Below are 13,284 nucleotides of genomic sequence, written 5' to 3' on the forward strand. Positions count from 1 at the left end.
TCCACCCCACAGGCGCTGCCCGGGCTCTGGGAACACTGTGGTAAACCACGGTCCCATGCGTGGGCCGTGCACATGTCGGTGCAGAAGAGAGGGGGAGCTGGGGGGACCCTGCCCGAGGAATCCAGGGAGCAGCCGAGGGAGAGGGTGAGGCCGGGGGAGGCAGAAGGGAGCCACAGGGTGGGGGGACAGGGAGGGGCCCTCCGGGCTCAGTGGTCAGGAGGGACATTTCAGCAGGGCTGTGCGTGGAGAGGAGCGAGCCCTGGACACCCACAGAGCGCTGGGACTGGCGGGGACTCCTCACAGATGAGGAAACCGAGGGAGGCCGAGGGGAAGGATGGATTTGGTCTGCTGGGCTTCACACCTAGAATCTACCTGCCTGCTCGCTCACTGCAAGCCTCAGCCCGCAAGGGGGACACAGTGGCACCCCACAGACTGAAGACAGGCCCCAAGTCACAGAAGCCCTGACCGGTGTGGACCAAGTAGCCAGGGTTCAGCCAGCGCCTGGGTGGGCAGGGACACCGGATGCCCTCTGGCCCCTGATCAGAGGAAGACAGATCAGAGGCCCTGGTGACAGGGAGGCAGGGGGCCCAGGAAGAGACTTACCTGACCGCACCCTTCCAGCTGAAAGGAGCAGGTTAGCGAGCAGGAGGTGTTCTCAGGGAGGAAGGGTGCCGCCTGACGCTGGAGCGAGGTACCCACCCCCAGAGGAGCGCGGGCACGTCAGGGCAATGCTGGGGGGGGGCTGTGGCCGCGCGTGCACTCGGATGGCTTGCTGTCTGAGGGCTGTCCGCTCATGGTCAGAGTGAACTTGGTGTATGAAGCGCCCACTGCAAGCTGCCAGGGGCCCCAGAGGCAGACAAGGCAGAGCCCGTCCTCCGGGGGAACCAGGCACTTTGATGTTCGTGGTACTTTCTTATTTCACTTGAATTGCAGCTATTTTTATATTTGTTCTTGCCCCTGAGAAAGCTCTCTGTGAGGCTTACATAACACCGGTTCACAAACAAGCGTCCCGAAGACACAGATTACCTGTACTTATCTTTACATCCCCATGTAGGCTTTCTAAGTCCTTGCATACAGTTGGCAATACATAAATACTTACTTTAGGTTGCTTTCAAGAAGCTTAGGAAAGAGTAAGGTCATTGGAAATCTCTCCCATCAGAAAAATCCCTAAAATTTCCGGAGGATTCAAGGAAGCCGGGATGGTTGTCTGCTCTTAGCTGCAGACCCCCGCCCTCCGCCTGCCCCGCACCGAACACTCAGGGTGTCACCTGGCCCCGCACCGGCCGGGCTCAGGATGGGGATCCGAATCGGCCCGTCGTCTGTCAGAGCGCCACCCTCCCCGCAGTGTGGGCACACCACGGCCCTGAGCCCCTTTCCGTTTGTCGACGGAGGAGCGCCACCAGTCCTGGCACGGCTGTGAGGGCTGCCTGCGACGCTGGGGGACCCGCGCACACCTGTACCGCCTCGATGTTATTCGCTCCTTCAATCCCATTCCCAACCACCAAATCCCGTCCATCGACCCGCCGCACCACCTCTCCAACGGGTCCCCTCTTCCCAAGCCGCACGCCCATGCGACACGTCACTCACTGCTCACACCCACTCCCGCATCTCTCCCCCACCCTTCTGCACAGGACTGACATCGTTGCCCTACAGGCAAAAATCTGTTCCAATCTTCTCCAAAAAAAGAAAAAAAAGTCAGATGGCTTCCCATGAACTAGAGGAAGAAGTTCATGGCACACGAGGTCCCACACCCTCCACCACGACTCACTCCAGCGGTTCACATCCGACAGCTCCCCTCTCTGCTCCGAGTTCCCAGCAGGGCCCCCGGGCCTCGGCCAGGCTCCCTCCTTGGCCCGGCCGCCTCTGCCACCTCTCTGGATGCAAACTCCTCTCCTTCGCGACTCAAGCAGCTCCAACCACGCGGAGACTCGGTTGTGCACCTTCCTATGCTCATACTTTCTTTTTTTTTAAATGTGTTTATTGATTTCAGAGAGAGGAAGGGAGAGGGAGAGAGAGCGAAACATCAATGATGAGAGAGTCACTGATCGGCTGCCTCCTGCACGCCCCCTACTGGGGATCGAGCCCACAACCCGGGCATGTGCCCTGACCGGGAATTGAACCCTGATCGCCTGGATCCTAGGTCGACGCTCAACCGCTGAGCCACCCCAGCTGGGCTGTGCTCATACTTCTGTTGAAGACCATGCAAACCGTCCATATTCTTGAGATCCTGGAGTGGAAGGAGTGGAAAGGAAACCCTCTTCACCTGCAACAGTTACAATGGGGTCACACAGCCCAACACCAGGCAGGTGCCCCTGACACATTTTGTGGGTGTGCAATGAATAAGTGAAAAATTTGGCTCTTGTTGCCGGTTTATGAGTTTGCTTCACAAGAGAGAGATAACATGAGCTAAATGGGAAATAAGTTGCAGATGCCTGATAATCCAGAAGTGTTCAACTTTTATAGTAAGCTACGGTGTGAAGCCTAACGGCTGGGAAGCGTGTCTTCAGAGGGGGACAGCGTGCCATCTATTGGCGTGGCTGCCGTGGGTGGACCCCAGGGTGTGCTGGGCGGCCCAGGGCTGGTATAAGGATGAACCTTTTTCTGTCCTTAGCTCAAAATGTCCTGGTAAGAACAGCGTAGGGCCTCCTTCCTCTGAAGACACGTGAAGTCCAGTTTGCCTGGGATACGTTCTGGTCTGAGAACGGGAATGGAAGAGGGGGTGCTTCTCCAACCCCAATGTGCACACACAGGGCCGGCTTCCCGCTGAGACGCAGATTCCGACTCAGCCGGTCTGGGGGGCCCCCGCCTCCCCCTCCCGGCAGCCTCCCAGGGCTGGATGCTGCTGGCCCACGGGCTGCACTCGGACTAGCTGTGTCTCCAGTCCTGCGACCAGCCATCTGGTGACAGCAGCACTGTTTTCATCTCTAGGGCTTCCATGGCTCGAACTTTCTGGTTTCTAATTTTCATTCATTACCAAGGTTTAATCTTTTCAACACCTGCGTAGGGAGGAGCATGAGTGAAACCGACTGTCCACACCCTTTCTCTCTTTCCTTTGAGAACTATTATTATATCCACATGGTTCCACAGCTTTCTCTTTTCTCTACCTTCTCGACATAAAAAAAAAAAAAAGACATGAAGACTTATTCCCTTTGGGAAATATGTCTCTGATTATCTTAAAGCTGGTAATAGTAGAGTGGACCATCAAGAGACTGGGACAAGACTCAAAGTGACACCAAAGTTTCTCATTTGTTTATATACGTAAGGGAAGTTTGCAAATACAATGCTGGTAAGTAAGGTGCTCTCCAGAAACCGTTTATTGTCACTATAGAATAACAACTACCATGGATCAAAGAAGCGGAGTTTGATTCCATGGGTGGACCCAATGCCATATTGTCCCAAATATCTGCTGGTTCCAAAGCTTCCCGCCCCCCCCCCCCCCCCCGACGCTTACTTTATATGACAGCCCTCAGAGTATCTGAGGTGGCTCCCAGTGCCAAACACAGGAAAAATCAAAACAGTGATTTAAAAATAACCCCAATCAAGACATACAAAGACGGATGAGTGAGAGAGAGATACCAGGGGCCTTAAGTAGTTAAAATGGTTAAAGCCTAAATGATTCTTATTTCCAGGAAGAAGACAAAGGGGAAGGCGCTCGAGTATGTGGTTGTTCTTGTAAAAGGAAGTTAAAGTAACAGTTTCTGAGTATGTTGGTCCCTCTTATAAAATCCACGGCCAAAACCAAGCTTCAGGCTGAGAGGAGCCATGTCCTTGGAGAGATGAGACAATGTCCTCTGAGGACCCTGGGCGCTGACACTCTGGTAGCTCGAAAAAGCCAGTGGGAGGGGGGTTAACACGTCACCTCCCTTTCCTTTCCTGTTCCGGCCTCTCTCCAACCTCACGACTCAGGTGAGCTCTTCCCAAGTCTTGGTTCCTGTCAATTCAGAACTGGATTTTCTTACCAACACTTGAATTTAGTTTCCGGCCTGTTCTTTACTCTTTTCTATCCTTTACTGTCATGTGATTTTCGTGCATGTATGTATGTATGTGTGTGCGTGTGTATGGATGTATGTTTGTATGCATTCATTCACCCATTCATTCATTCATTCATTCACTCAAGTTTGGGGACAGTTAAAAGGCTGCCAAAGTGAAACAGAAGACGATCACTGGACCTGGCCTGGGAAGACCTGAGTTGAAGTTCTCTCTAGTCCGTCACTGGCTTTATACTTAGAACAAGTCTCTTAATCTCTGTGAGTCTGAGTTTTCTCATCTACGAAACGGAGGCAGTTATCCCCAGGACTGTTGTAAGATTAAAATAGTGGATGTGAATGCTCTTGTAAAATTTGAATTAAAAAAGGTCCTATTTATTTACAAATAGTATGAATCAGCTTCTCGAAGTAGCTGCAAAATTTTGTTCAACAGCAGAAGGCACAGGTTCTGACTTGCTCTCAGAAGTAAGAGGAGTTTCAGCACCAAAATCTGAAGCTGAAACTCCTTCTCTGACTTCTCTTACCTTTACTTACCCACTCTGCCAGGCGAAACGTTAGGTCCCTACTCAATTAGAGACTGGCTAGAAACACAAGGGAAAGGCCAAGATGTTGGGTTTTTTAAAATAATCGCCCAAACAGTAGAAAACTCTCACTATCCTTTGTGTTCGCCTCGGTGTGCCACCTCTGAGGACATCGGTATTGTTTAATAAACAAAACAGGATGAAAGCTGGTCCAGAGGTGAGTGTGCTCAGGCTCCACAGGCCTCAGATCCAGCGGCGGATTTGACGCACGTGTTGAGATTAGAGAGCCGGGGATTAGGCTCAGTTCCTGGGACATTCTGCATGATTATGTCTGGATTAAAAGACGATTAAAGAACAGGACACTCAAAGTGCAGACGACACAGACAGACCCCACAGTCACGTTTAATGAAGAGACCCTAGAAAAGGGGGGTGAAATAAAACGAGCAGAGAAACCCATGACAAATAGATGGCAAACCACAAAACACCGACCCACGTGGGAATTCAGACTCACAGTTATTGCCTCCTTTCCCCCAAAAAAGCAAGACATACAGCTAGGAGTGGGTTTTTTTGGTTTTTTTAAGTAAGAAAAGCATTAAGGAAAAGCTGCAGCTGGAGCAGCAGTGAGCAGCGGTCATTGCGGAGACAGGGCCTGCCAAGGGGGAGGTTTCCAAACGGCCTCTTTGTCGCCGTTGCCTTGCAAGTGTGAATAAACTTGAAATGTGGAGATCTTTTCATAACGGGATGGATTTGGTGGCTGGAGTGTTAACATCAGTGTGTGTACATAGGCACTTTCACTATATAAACTTACTTTTTCCTAATTATGTTTTAAAGGGCTTTCAACTTTCAGAATATTTGGAATAAAACATCCTCTGTGTCTATAATCTCTCTCATCCCACAATGTGATCCAATATGGGGGTGAATAAAATAGCATTTATTTTAAAAACCTTAGAACTGACCTAACTTCAAACCTTACCACCCCAACATGCCACTTATCAGTGGAATGACGGAATAACTGTAGAGCTGAATTACTATGAATTATCACTGACTTTTTTACTTTGGTGCCTACCAAGTATAATTGGAATATGTTTCAAAACCATAATGGGTTCTGTCTCTACCAAACTTGTAACTCATTTTTCCAAGAAAATATGATTTATTACTTTCTCTTCTGGCGACTTGTCTCCGAAGTGTGTTCATGGCTTATCTATCACACACACACACACACACTCACTCACTCACTCACTCAACAAATGGTGTGTCTTAGGGCATCTGAACACCCAGGTTTGAACGGCGGGTCCACTGGACTAATTAAGAGGAGGGCTAAAGAAAGGAAAAGAGATTTGCCTCCAAGAGTTGATTCCCTGGCTACCTGGAAACTTAATAAAGCAAAGTGACAAACTAGTTTACCTTTAGTGATGGGGTAGAATTTGCGTGCATGGTGGCTGGGGCGGAGCTCACATCAGGACTTGGAGATACTCAGAAACTGATACCCATGTCACTTTCACCAGGTCCCCTTTAAAACGTCTTCAACCTTCTCGCAGGGCAGGCGGGGGCATTACGTAGCCCTTTGTGCTATTCTGAACCAGAATATTTTCACTCTCAGAGACAAGTTGTTCAGGCAGGACCTCAAATACTGAAGTCCCTAATAAGTTCACTATTAGCAAAACAAACAAACAACACTCGGCACATGAGCAGCCTACGATTAAGGTCTTGGGGAATTAGACTAAATTAATGATACTTTTGAATCATTAAATTATAAAAAATCTAAGCGAATTGTGTCCCTGCAAATTAATTTGACAATCTCAATTTAAAATATTTAGACATTCCCATACATTTTACTTCTGAAATCAAAGCGTTATCAACTTTATTCTGCAGGTTTCTGAGTTCAGGTGAGTCTCTTATTCCGGGACTGGCATTTCTGGGGAGGGAGGGGCGCAATATCTTCCTCACTGGCTTCCCGGGGAGATTAAGGAAGATGACGGGTGTGGAAAAGCCTTGTAAACAACGCAGGGCTACACACAGTTATAACATTATTAATAAACAGAACCACTTTCATTCACAGTGTGAAATCCAAAGCACAGACACATCTCCAACGAAAGTGAATAACTGAGAACTCTCCGAAAATCAGTAAAGTTCCAAATAAAAATTTCAAATAAAAATATATACAATATATATTTTATGAGGGCATAAGAAGGTTGGGTAGCATTTTTTCTAATTCTTAGAATACCGAAATTTTCAGAACATAATGGAATGTGGCATCTATGTATTGGTAAATGAAGAATTATGAAATTCTTATATAAATGACTAAGAACACTCCTGAAGACAATGGTGACTGATTCATCTGGGGGCCCTTCTAGCTTCCTGTCCACCTCCTTTCAAGACCTCTGACTCTAACGTGTTGTTTCCAAATCCCTTAGAATTGTTTTATGTGTGCGTGTGTGTGTGTGTGTGTGTGTATTCCCCCAAAATGCATACACACTTTAACAACTGATAGCTTAACTGTGAAAATGAAATGTACTTTAATAAACAAGGCTTTTATAGTTGTTCAAAGTGTGTGTATACATTTTTTGGGATATCCTATATATGTGTGATATATATAAAAGAACTTAGAGCACTCTCTAATAGAACAAGTATCATAGTTTATTACAGAGGACGAAACTGTATATTTCAAATCTTCTTCTGGTTAATCTGTGGGCAGGGATGGCTCCTTATCAGGGTATTATTTTACTCTACAGGAGCCGCCACCTTTACCATTTTTTATTGTTCTTGATCATCTGGGCAAGAATGCCTTTGTCAATAGATATATAAAATAATATTAACCAAGCCTTTTCCTTCTCGATACATAAAGTAAATATAAGTAGACCTCCGGATGCTTGCTCCCTTCATCTTAACGAGACGCCTGTGCACCATCACGGAGCAAGAGCCAGTTGGGCTCAGAGGCCTCTGCTCTGCCAGGCTGGCACGCTCGGAAGCTGGCGCCTCGCTGTTCAGCATGATGTCAGAGGCAACCGGAGACCTCCACCCCAACTGCTTAAAAAGAATACTTGTATCTTTCGCTTTCCTTAAAAGACAAGTATTCATTGGGCCTAACTTTGCAAAGTTACTCTCAACTGTCCTTTCCGACTCCTCAACATCAAGACTCGATGTCTTAAATTCACATCAAGGTAGGATGAAGGTGAGGTACATAATTTGTGGGACTCATGCAAGAAGACCTCTTGTTCAAAAATCAAGAATTTCAAGACGGCAACAACAGAGCATCCGCTAGGTCAGGGCTTTCTACGTGCCACCCCGGGTATAATTTATACTCAAGTCTAGAAACAGAATCAGTGATCTGAGGAAGGGAACAAAAAGCAGGTAGATACTAGAGGCAGGCTGTCCAAAGGAGGAGAGGCCTGAAGACATCCGACAGCCCTCTCTCAAACTCTGCCGTAAGCTCGCCTCACCCAGCCTGGCTTATCCAGCTATTAACACCTTTATGACATCAGCTGACATCCATCCAGGGGTATTTCTAGGGGGCACTGTGGAACAAAAACGAACTTTGAAAATGAAAAGTCACCTTTTTGCAGGCGGTGGTTCAGTACCAGGAGAAACCTTGGTGACAGGGTGGGGAAGAAGCGGCTTCCCCAGACCCCTCAACCCATGGCTCATGTGCCCCGCCTATGAGTTCAACCCCCCAGTGCGTCAATCCCGCCATTGGATCGTTGGAGTGTGACGTGTTATCTCCCACTGGAGAGGCAGTTTTATTCTCCTATGCAGGGGGATGCATCTTTCCAGCCACTGAAGCAAGGCTGAGGGATCCCCCAGCACGGGGCTGTCCGGGACTCAGGAGGCCAGGAGGGAAACGAGCGCTGTTTTCTCGGTTCACCAGGTGTTGCTGCTGGCGCTGCTGTGTCTGGTCTCTGTCACCACTGTTGACAACAAATCTCTTCGATGACAGCATCCATTACTTCGGAATCCTCCCCAACGTGACGCTTTTAATAACATCAGTGAACTTCAGTGACTTATGTAATTTAATAGGAAATTACAGCATTTATTGAGCGCCATCAGCATATGAATATTATTTAGATTGAAATCTAGTGTATCCTTATGAGTAAAGTGTATTTATTTTTTTGTCTTTAAATGTATTTTAAACAATATAACGAAAATGGGTTAAGTACATTTATGTTTGTGTGTGTTTGTCTTAAAAAAGGACTGATAATTTAATCAGAAACACATTTTAATACGGGAATAAAATGCATGATGTTACACTTGGCAGTGCCTATGGGCTGAGTACATGTGACCTGGAGAAGGGGCGCGAGCGGCTGCGGGTGGCTCTGGCTTACTCTTCGCCGCATGTGCTGTGAACTGTAACCATCTACACCCCGGGAGCCCACTGATTCCTGCGGCATCTAAGTTGCAGAAACGAATCCTAAAGAAATCGAGCCCTTGCACGCGAACCTTTTCCCTTTTAGACATAATATTTTCAAGTAAATCCCACAGCGCTGCCCCACTCTGCTTGTCAGCTATCCAGATACGTACGCGGTTACCTATCGCGACGCGTGCTCACAGGTTCTGGGAGAGAGCCATGGTGGTTGAAGAACAAGACACCACCCGTGGTCAGTCTTTCTGAGCTTAGTTTTCCCCCTCGTTTGAAAAATTTCAGCCTCACATTCTATCTTGATCTGTGTATATTGGGACATTGCCTCGGAGAACGAGATGTAGTTACGATGAATTTTAGTTGTGATAAAACCCCTTTTTGAATATAGTGCCTATTTTTGGCTCTGTCTCTAGGCTGTGGAGTAGGTGGTCCCGGAGCACACAGCTGGCAGGAGAGGGTGTTGGCCTTGATTTCATGTTAGGGAGAAAAAACAGCAACAGACAGAAACTCATCCAGTCCCCCTCCTTCACTCAGTCACCACCACGTGTGACACTGGCTGAAGTCACTCCCCCTAGAAGGCAGGCATGTTGCTAGCTCACTTTCTGTTATTTGGCGATTATATTTAACATCACACCGCAGAGGCAGGGGCTAAGAGTTCCACTCAAATAACTTCATTTCCAATCATGCGGAATCATGTTTTTACTGAGTTCCTTCCAAACTTTATATAACCCCATTATTTCTAAAAAATGTTTTTCTTTTCTCATAACTATATAAAAGGCAGCTAATTCTTTCAAAAGAATAATTAAAGGAGACATTTGATAAGCTAACGGTATACATTATGCCATTTTTCTTTTCTAAAGAAAAGAGCCAGAGTTTTCACAAGTGAAACTAAAAATAAATACTTCAGAGAAATATATGAAGCATTGAATATGTGTCACATTCAAATCTGCTGCAGGAAGAAATTAACAAATGAAAACCAAAAACTATTCACCAACTTACTAAAATAAATCCGTTTCCAAAGGATCGGAAATCACTGAGGGAACGATGACAGGGAGGCTGGAAAGTTTCTGCACCGACGACCTCAAGATCTGCGGATTTCAGGAGTGAAGTTTAAATCAAGTCGAGCTCAGTGAGCTCTTTAAAAAACTGACATTGTAACTGGACCCAATATCCAGTTGTTCTGTGGTGGAATCTGTTTCTTCATCTCAAAGGCGAAAATCTGCAGAAAATACTGCAAGTTCTCCTTCATTCCAATACAGGCCTAAAACCTTACGCTTAATTTTTAAAGTGCGGTAAGAGCAATACCTCTTTTATTTGGGGTGAGTTAATATCATATATTTCACGTCTTCAAAATTTTTCAAAATGCTGCAATGCATGGATTTGTTGGTTTGCAGTTGTTGGTAAAACACCAGCAGGGCGGGAGAAGGTGCGGGCCTTGCGTCTTGGGGTCAGGAAGCGTGTTTAGGAAGGAAGCTGTGAAGAATACACCTGCTCCGGGCACCGGCTTGGGGACCGGCGGGCTGCAGAACAGCACAGGCCAGGCGTCCGCTCGGAGGTGGCGAGAGACGCTCGAATCTGTTCCCACGTCCACGCAAACGCAGAGGCACACTCTGATGGTGTGGTTTTTCCCAGAAACACAACTGAACGTATGTCAACACACCACTCCATGAAGCAATAAAACCCCGGCCGTTCTGTTTCTCCATTCATATGATGTGACTCTTTCATAACAACAACGATAACAGCAGCAGCAAAAATTAGCCAGCGGAGGCGGGACTGCAGGCATCCTGGGGGTCCTTTTGCGTTCGTAATAAAGTGGGAAAACAGCAGAATTTAGCCTAACTTCAGGCTACAGATGAGAGTGCTTCTAAATGGAGTAAATATTGGAGGACTTTGCTTTTGAAACTGGTTTTCAAAGCAAAAATCTGGATTTACTGTTCAATTATAACTTACTTAGCTGTTGCTTCTACTCAGTGATTGTGAGCCAACAGGAAAGAATAAATCATGTCCTTCAGAATCATCGTTCCAAAATAAATATTTAGAGGTTCTAGATATTGTTTCAAGGTCAAGTGAATAATCTGAATGGTTTGTATAGGCTATGCTTGCGTTGACCCAATACAGATGACGATGGGATAGGGTTCCTGGTGACTGGCTGGTGGCAATGGACACCGGCAAGGTTTACCCATTACCAGGTGGCTACTGTGGGTGCACGGCTCCCCAAAGCAAGGCCTGACAAGAAGTGGGTGCATGGCTCCCCAAAGCAAGGCCTGACAAGAAGACAGGGAGCAAAAAAAAGTGCGAGAGCACTTCTTAGCCATTGCAATCAACCACCTCACCGCTGGGAAAACTACGGAAGAAAGTTTAAAATAATATTTATCAGCACAAATAATGTGCAGCTCACACTACCCCTATGCCATCTGTTTATTCAGGCACAATCATTCCATTTCCAATACCGACTCATCCATCAGCCAAAATGAAAAAGTCAGTCCTGTCTTAATTACCATGACAACAAAAACACAATCGGTTTTGGAATGAAAATTCTGACCTCCGGATAAAGCCTGAATGAAACCACTACAGAAATGAACACAGGAAGATAAGAGACAGATATCTTTTATTTCCACTTTTCCCCTTTTCATTTCAAATCTGTTAGCTTTACAACACATATTTCCCCCCCATATCCACAGAGTCCGGTCAGTAAATCCAAGTGAGGAAACCAAAATCTGAATGGCCAGCTCCACGACGGCAGCTGAAAGGGTCACTGGTGAAGTCTCGGGAAGGCTGGCCGCGGCGGCTGCAGGAGCGCGGCGTGCGCTGGGCCCCACGGCCGGGGCTCTACCTTTGCTCTTTACTGTCTCCCGTCCGCGCCTTACTACAGGGTGTTCACAGGACCCCGGACAAATAAACTGGCAGTGGGGGCTGCCCTTGTGCTCAGAAGGATATTTTTCAATTATATATGTTGTTACATCTTAGATAAAAGCTGTATCTGCAAGTCATTAAGAGATGTTTTATGCTCATGGTTTCATTTCTGCTGAAATAAAGGCATAATTTAAACCACACATAATTCATAGCAATTTAGGCCCATTACAGAGTTCTAGCTTCTTTTTTATGATAGTTACTAATTAAAACAGAGTGTCCCCACCACGCTGAGCCTGCGAAGTCAGCACACAAGTTTAATGCAGAAAACGTCCTGACAAAAAGCAACGACGCGGACAAAGCTGCCAGCCCTTACGTCCGAGTGCGCGGCGCACCGAAGCTAAGAGCTGTGCCGAGGAAGCACTTGTCGTTTCTTTCAAGGAAGAACTTGGGGCTTTTTAGAGTATTCTGAGAGTACTAATTTCTCTAACTTCTGAGCCCCTCAGTCCCAACTGACCCAGCCCCAAGAATTTAAAATCATCAGACTCACTTTTAAAGGATAAATGATGTGATATTTTAATATAATCCTGAATATACCTTTAGATTGAAAATGGGAATTGGGACTATAATTAATTATGTTGCCAAGTTTTTTGAACTTTAAGAAGCCAGACGGAGGAGGCAAATGAGGACATTTCAAGACTTAAAACTGATAAAATGACAGTATCTTCTGACATCTGATTCATGGCATATACTGAATGAGTGTGAGGAGTTAATGCCCCTTCGGTGTTTCCACTTTCTGGAACCACTGTAGTAAGAGGACCGAATAATCAAAGCCGAATGTAAGCCCAGTCGTCGGCCAGGGTTAGGGCCTTATTATCACTCTTAATAAACAATAATGAATCATAACAAACACCGATCGCCTTGAATGCGCTGGGCTCTGCACGCCTGTCTGCTCTGGCATCCGTGCCTCCCACCTTCGGGATAATAGCACCCTCCCGGGCCTCACACCCGCGCCACCCCCCGGGGAGGGCCGAGCTCTGCAGGCTGCAGCTCGGAGCCTCCAGCCCCGCGCGGGGGGCGGAGAAGCGAGCGGGTCCTATTGATTTCCAAGGACGCGCCCGGCTCCCCCGGCGCCCGGCTGGTGGGAGGAGAGGAAGGGGTGGGGGAGCCCCCTTCCGAAGAGAAAGGGTTTGGAATCCAGGCGCGGGGAGGGGGCGGGCAGGACGGGGGGCAGGGTGTTTAGAGAGATTAGCAGCTACACGAAGAAATAAATTCTTCTTTATGATTTAGTCGAGTCGAAAATAAGTAAACAAATTTTAACAACCCAACTAAGTTGCTCCAAAACTCAGTTAAAAACACACACACACAAAAAAAAACCCAGAGACGTTTGGTCAGGTTCATTTCCCGCTCAAGGTCTTGGTTTCAGGCAGCTCCTTGAACCCAAAGCAGGAGATGGACAGCGCCCCGAAGGGGACCGGGAGGGAGACTGCGACCCCGCCGCACGACAGCTGGGCCGGGCGCGGGGACCTAGGCGCCCACCGCGTGGAGCGGGCGCGGGCGCGGGCGCGGGGCT

At 47.4% G+C, this 13,284-nt stretch overlaps 1 protein-coding gene across 1 annotated transcript in view; it reads right to left on the minus strand.

The window, feature by feature from the left end:
* Positions 1–13,284, minus strand: part of NDNF (neuron derived neurotrophic factor) — a 33,749-nt gene that overhangs the window by 19,476 nt on the left and 989 nt on the right. The window lies entirely within an intron of this gene.

Source organism: Miniopterus natalensis, chromosome 4, assembly GCF_054644295.1.
Source record: "Miniopterus natalensis isolate mMinNat1 chromosome 4, mMinNat1.hap1, whole genome shotgun sequence".
Lineage (NCBI taxonomy): Eukaryota > Metazoa > Chordata > Mammalia > Chiroptera > Miniopteridae > Miniopterus > Miniopterus natalensis.